Source organism: Magallana gigas, chromosome 7, assembly GCF_963853765.1.
Source record: "Magallana gigas chromosome 7, xbMagGiga1.1, whole genome shotgun sequence".
Taxonomy (NCBI): domain Eukaryota; kingdom Metazoa; phylum Mollusca; class Bivalvia; order Ostreida; family Ostreidae; genus Magallana; species Magallana gigas.
The window spans coordinates 51,621,068-51,627,738 of NC_088859.1; positions in this window are offsets into that span (position 1 = coordinate 51,621,068).

Here is a 6,671-nt window from a genome sequence, read left to right on the forward strand (position 1 = left end):
AATCGAAGATATTTTAGGGATCCCCTAATAGATGCATCCGGTGAAATGAAACCTGAAAAACTGTTTCCTCTAAAAGTCACTTTATAACTTTTTTTTCCGGTGTGCAATCACAATTTAACTAGCACCATTACAAAATACTGGGCAACACGTTTTGTCGCAGAGACTTCAGCATTTATTTTTTAGGTTATAATGTTTGCTCACAACAAATATACTTGTGAAAACGGGTGACTTTCTTACAAGAATTAAAAACTACCGTTTAAACGTTAAATCCAATTAAAACCAAAAAAATCAAAGAGCCCACCATCAACGATTTACTTCAGTGGTTACAATTAGGGTAGATGTGAAGTAGTTAATCTTGAGCATAATTCCCTTTGGACTCAGAGAAGATAAGCAAAGAAAGGTTCAGAATACAAAGACTCAGATAATGTAGACACAAGCTTATCTTTTTAATAGATTAGAGAGCTAGCGTTGTAGCCATCATAAAACACAGACTGAAGCAGATTTCTAAAGCATTGTTTAAATTTCTGAATCGATTAATTAACAATAGGAAGGTACAGTGGTGTACTGGAATTGTGCTGAAGTCGCTTTGAAGATTTGAAATCTACGAAATTTGTTAAGTTGTACGTGAAAAATATCATCAGAAAATTATCTCCCTTGCGCTGAACAGTATTTCAACCAATGAAATAAATGTAAATTTTCACATCATGTATTTTCAACCAATCACAAAGGAAAGGAAGTGCACAACCCGGAGACTGTAAATTATTTCAACTCTTTATACCGTCTTCCAAGGAAGACGGTAATTATTACTTGGTGTCTGTACGGCATTTTTTTCTGCTTTTATCAACTCCGCCAGTTTCATTTTTCGATTCCTTTATCATTTTGTTGTTGCTGTATTTTAAAATGAATCACTGTTTATATCAAATTTAAAGATAGTCTAAATCATTCGGGTTAAAACACAGCGACAAACGACTTAGCATCAATTGTTTATGATATTAATTATTAACCCATACTTAGAAATTAATTTTGATTATGAATAGTTTAAATTAACCCAATCAGACGTAAAGATGACAATCGACCTATGACACCCTAGAGGTTGGCTGCATGGCCAAGAGTACAAACTTGATCAAGTACAAATTGTTAAAAACCGACCCCTTTTAACATGTAATTGTTATTTCCATAGTTCACTTTGAAGTTTTAATTTAGTGCTGGTTTTTGTTATTTCATTTGATTTAATTCAGTTGATCTGCTCTGAGGACGGGATTGGTTGCCCAGAAAATTCGGCATTGTTAAGTTTCCATTTTATGATAGATATTTTTATAAATATTCCTTTGAAAATTGTCTCATACAGAAATTAGCTTGAACAGATTATATTGATTTTATACTTTTATTTTAACAAATCATATTTCTCCTTGTTATTTTGTTTTAAAAAAAAATAAAGTACATGGCATCAAGTTTATAGCCCGGCTCTGCTGAAAGCAGAGTCCTGGCTGTAGGCAGGCAAATCGTCAATGTTACTAATATAGCACAACTTCAAAAGTAAACAAAAAACCAAACAAAGTAAAAGCTTCCGCTATACCAAATAGTTACACAAAGAGCCACGTTTTGTCAAAAGTGTTGGCATTTTGTTTCTTTTTTTTATTTCGAGAGAATTGACTATCTTTTTTAGTTTTCTTATTAATAACGTGTTTTAAAAACAAGACTATGCATTTTGGACACATACAATGCGCATGAATTTCCATAAACTACTTTGCTGCGCGTTGAAGAAATGAGGATTGAATTTTTTTCTACTAGACAGACTATTTTTGTTTATAGCTGCTTACAAAATTTGGTCGCTCATTGACGCTTTGTCGACATTAAAAGCATGAGAGAGAGAGAGAGAGAGAGAGAGAGAGAGAGAGAGAGAGAGAGAGAGAGAGAGATTTTCAGTCTTAACTACACAATATGCATAAAGACACACCAAAAGACGCCGGCTTTCAGTATTTTGATTACACTTTGGTCAGAACTGGAATGAACAGAAAATTGATAAATTTCAACCGATATCTTTTTTTTAAAAACCTTTATGAAAAAGCTTTAGATATAGACAAAGCTTTTCCTTGCGTAATATCTTTCCCGAATTAGGATCTTCTCGTTATATATAATATACTTATTGCTGAAATAAATACAGTTCCAATCAAGTGTTTTCTCAGACGTCCGCGTCAATTTGGTCCCATCCATATCAAATGTTTTTATTGTAACGGTGTAATTGACGTAAATCTTGTTAGTTAATGTTCCGCGGTTGTAATTATTCTTTGAATTGAAATTTTAAAAAAAAATGTAGCATTATTTTGTATACGTATACTGTTGTATCTAGGTAAGTCAACTTAACTTTTGAAATCTAAATTTTGAAACTTTGGAGTTTTTCCAGCAGGAAATATATTCAATGAATCTGGAGTACCAGTTTTAATGGTGCATGTATCTAGATTTCAATTTAAGTACAAGATATTATAGAAAACACAAGCTTTTACACTTGAAATAGAAATGCATTTGTTTTTGATAACTGATATACGAATTTTGTTTAAGCTATTCTTACATATTGCCTCAGGAATGATATAAACACAAGGTAAACACAAAAGATATTGAGTTATTTGATATTTGATGACTGAAATATACTGTTTTATATGAGGAATCCTTTTTTATTTTATTTTTATTTATATCAATGTCAAAGCGCACATTAACATAGATAAAGTACATAGTTTTTGCTTTTACTGTTTTGTTTTAAGCAGATTATAGTGGAGAAAAATTACATACCCCCCAAAAATGCCCATCTAAGACTGTACACAAAGATGATAGATAGATAGATAGATAGATAGATAGATAGATAGATAGATAGATAGATAGATAGATAGATAGATAGATAGATAGATAGATAGATAGATAGATCACGAACCTCGATTAAAATCATCTTTAAGTTCTATGGTCGATACAATGACCTTCAGTGACTGACGTTTTTCACATTTGTAAGATTGTTATCTTACACACCGGACTGACTATACGGTTTTTTTCCGTTTTCATTATCTTGACAATAAACACACGGCGGGTGCGACCGGTGTCGTATAATTTAAGGTCCACCCTGTAAAAAGGTCCGGGGCGGACCATAAATGTTAACATTGAAGGTCCGCCTTTGTACTAAAAGGGACCGGCCCGCATAAGAAAAGTCCGGGTATATTTTTAATTTGAATTTTTTTTTATTAAATTTCGAGTATTTTGTTATAAAATAAGTGGCGTCATTTTGTAATTCTTTAAAAGGAGTACCTACCCGAGGTGAGTTGGTAAACATCCATCACACAGTGTAAATGAAAATACATTATTTTACATGTACATGAAGTTAGGACACACATAAACAGTTCAAAACTGGTGGGTTTTTTTTTATTTCAACATTAATTTTGCCAGTCCTATTTTTGCAATAATCCGTTTTATTTAAAGAGTTAATGAAATTGTTCATGACCAAAATCGATGTTTAAAATTAAATTCAAGAACATGGATGTCAATTATTCTTAAAATATCTTAAAATATTACGGTAGGTTTGTAAAATAGGCCAAACCTACCGTAATATTTTAAGATTATTTCAACAAGACACATTGGATTTCAGGCCTTTGTCACATTTTTAAAAAGTCGTCGGATAAAACTCAGTTATAAATTTGTTTTACTACAGCAACTTCTCTTACTTAACATTACATTAAGTTTCCGGTCTGTTTAGGGACACAATACATGTATATATACATGTACCGGGTCTCATTCCTTTAATTGGAATATCTTACGATGAGAATCAATTATATAAATACTATTATAAATAATATGTAACTTTACTCTGAACAAATTAAAAAAAAAAACCTATGCTAAAGTCAATTTTATGTCCACTCCAACAGTAAGAAGATCAAGTGAAGAATATCATTACAAGAATCAATATTAAAAAGTAGGTGATGGGGGGTAGCCTCCCCCTGATGCTATGTGCCTAATGGTTAGGTCTAACTTTGCAAAAAATGTAGAGCCCCCCCCCCCCCCCCCCCCCGCGGTTCCGATGTTTATGCCATGTATGACTATGCAGTTTTTTTAGCGAGGCGGACCTATTCTTGAACTATATTATTGGGTCCTACCTCTGAAATAAAAGATCATCGGGTCAACATACTGGGAATTTTTTCGCATATAGCATTTCAATGGGCGGACTTTTTCTTGTACTATGATATTGTGTCCTACCCTCTGAATAAAAAATAGTTATCGATAAACATCCATACATTATAAATATGTATTTACCTACTAATATTTAATTCCTTATTTAACTACATGTACTGACATGTTGGTTTTTTTTCAACGAGCGGACCTTTTCTTTAGCAATATTTTATAAGATCATCGGGGTATATCAAACCAAGTATTAATATTAGTATCAATTATCTGCATCCAGCATTTCAACAGGCAGACCTTCTCTTGAACCATAGTATAATGTCCTATCCCTAATATAAAAGATCATCAGGATAAATCAATACAAGCATCAATATGAATATTAATTATCTGCATTCAGTATTTCAACGGGGTGGACCTGTTCTCGAACTTAACTATTGGGTTCAACCAACTGAAAAAAACATCATCATTAATTAAATGAAAGTTAATGCAAGTGTCAACTTGATTAACTACATGCATTTCCTATTTAACAATGATACATGTACCATTGCTGCATCGAGACTGATCTTAGCTTGGGATATGAAATTAGGCACTTTTCCGACATGGAAGGCAGAGAGAGAGAGAGAGAGAGAGAGAGAGAGAGAGAGAGAGAGAGAGAGAGAGAGAGAGAGAGAGAGAGAGAGAGAGAGAGAGAGAGAGAGGGAGAGAGAGAGAGAGAGAGAGAGAGATTAATCTATACCAATGAAAGACTGCTTCTCTTAGACACTATCCCTTTTGATACGGACATCAATATTTTACTCCATGGAGATACATATTTTTCTTAAAACCGCAAGGATATTGTTTTTTAAGGCAGTTTCAAATATATTTCTGCATTAAAGCGCTTTGTAATATAGCAATTTTATCTTTTCACCTACATGTTGTTATTTTCTTCCTCAACGCAATTTTTGTAAGTATCAGTTCTGTCTTAATATATTTAATAGATGTGCTTTCAGAGAAATCATAACTTGGACATATCAACAATTTGAATTTTGTAAACTTTATCGATGGAAACGGATTTACTTATTCAGTGTATTCAGTACTTGTAAGCAAATCCTTGCTTAATTACATGTCTATTATATACTACTATAGTATATGTTATATACATATAAAAGTATTGTACGTTTGATTAAAGGAAGAGGGAATAAGCCTTTGAGAATAATGAGGTGATCAAATACTGTGGGGAATAAACACTTATATTTTTTTTAGCAATATTGCATGCACATTATGAAGAGAGAGAGAGAGAGAGAGAGAGAGAGAGAGAGAGAGAGAGAGAGAGAGAGAGAGAGAGTATTTTTCAAACATATGTTAACAATATATTTCAAACATATGTTTAACATACTGTGAAAAATTCATATGTTTAACGTATGTTCAACGTATGTTCAACATATGTTACTCGAAACATATGTTGAACATATGTTGCAATTTTACCTGTGTAATTTGGAATTAGAAAATGACTTTGGATCATATTTCAGCAATAAAATCAATGACATACAAACTAAGCTGGTCAATGAAAGACGGAAAAACTGATGCCATGGCATTTGATAAACCGTTTGATGGTCAATTCTTGGCAAATTTTGATCCTACAACCTGTGAGGAAGTCTTGAAAATTTTATAAAATTCGGCATCAAAAACATTTTGTTTAGACCCGTTACCAACCAATCATCCTTCAGCGTGAAACAATGTGAAAGCTCAGTGTTGGTACCTCATATTACTGACATCATCAACAAATCGATATCTGAGTGTTCTGTTCCATCGAGTTTCAAGGAGGCAGTTGTCAAGCCTTTGTTAAAAAAAATCTGGTTTGGATAAAGAAAATTTTAAAAATTATCGACATGTCTCTAACTTGCCGTTCATATCGAAAGTTTTGGGAAAAGCTATTGCCATTCGAATTGATCGTCATTTAAAACCAAACCATCTTAATGATAATCTTCAATCTGCACATAGAAAACACCATTCCACCGAAACAGCCCTTCTTCGTGTTCATCATGACATTGCTGTTGCGCTGGACGATAACAGTTGCGCAGTTCTTGTTATGTTGGATTTATCGGCAGCTTTTGATGTACTGGACCATGACATCCTGCACAAACGATTGGAGCATACCTTCGGCACCCCTGCGAATGTTATTGTCATTCAAATTTTAGTCCACGTGATTTTATTTGACCCTTTCAGATTCGCAGTTAAAATCGTGCCTCGTGTTTGTAGTCTATTTCATAGAATCTAAGTACTTGTAGTCAAATATAACATGTAAACGTTTATTGATTTTAAACTTTATCTTCATTAATTGGTGGATAAAATGTGTTCTAGAAATAAATGTAACAATACAAAAAATAGTTTTTTATGCTGTTGCAACAATTAACATGCATAGTAGATATCCCCCCTAAGGGTTTATTTTCGATCCGCGCCTGACCTGGTAATAGCATCAATAGTGAAACAGACTATACTATTTTATGCAGAATGTTCCTTGAAAATGGCTCGAT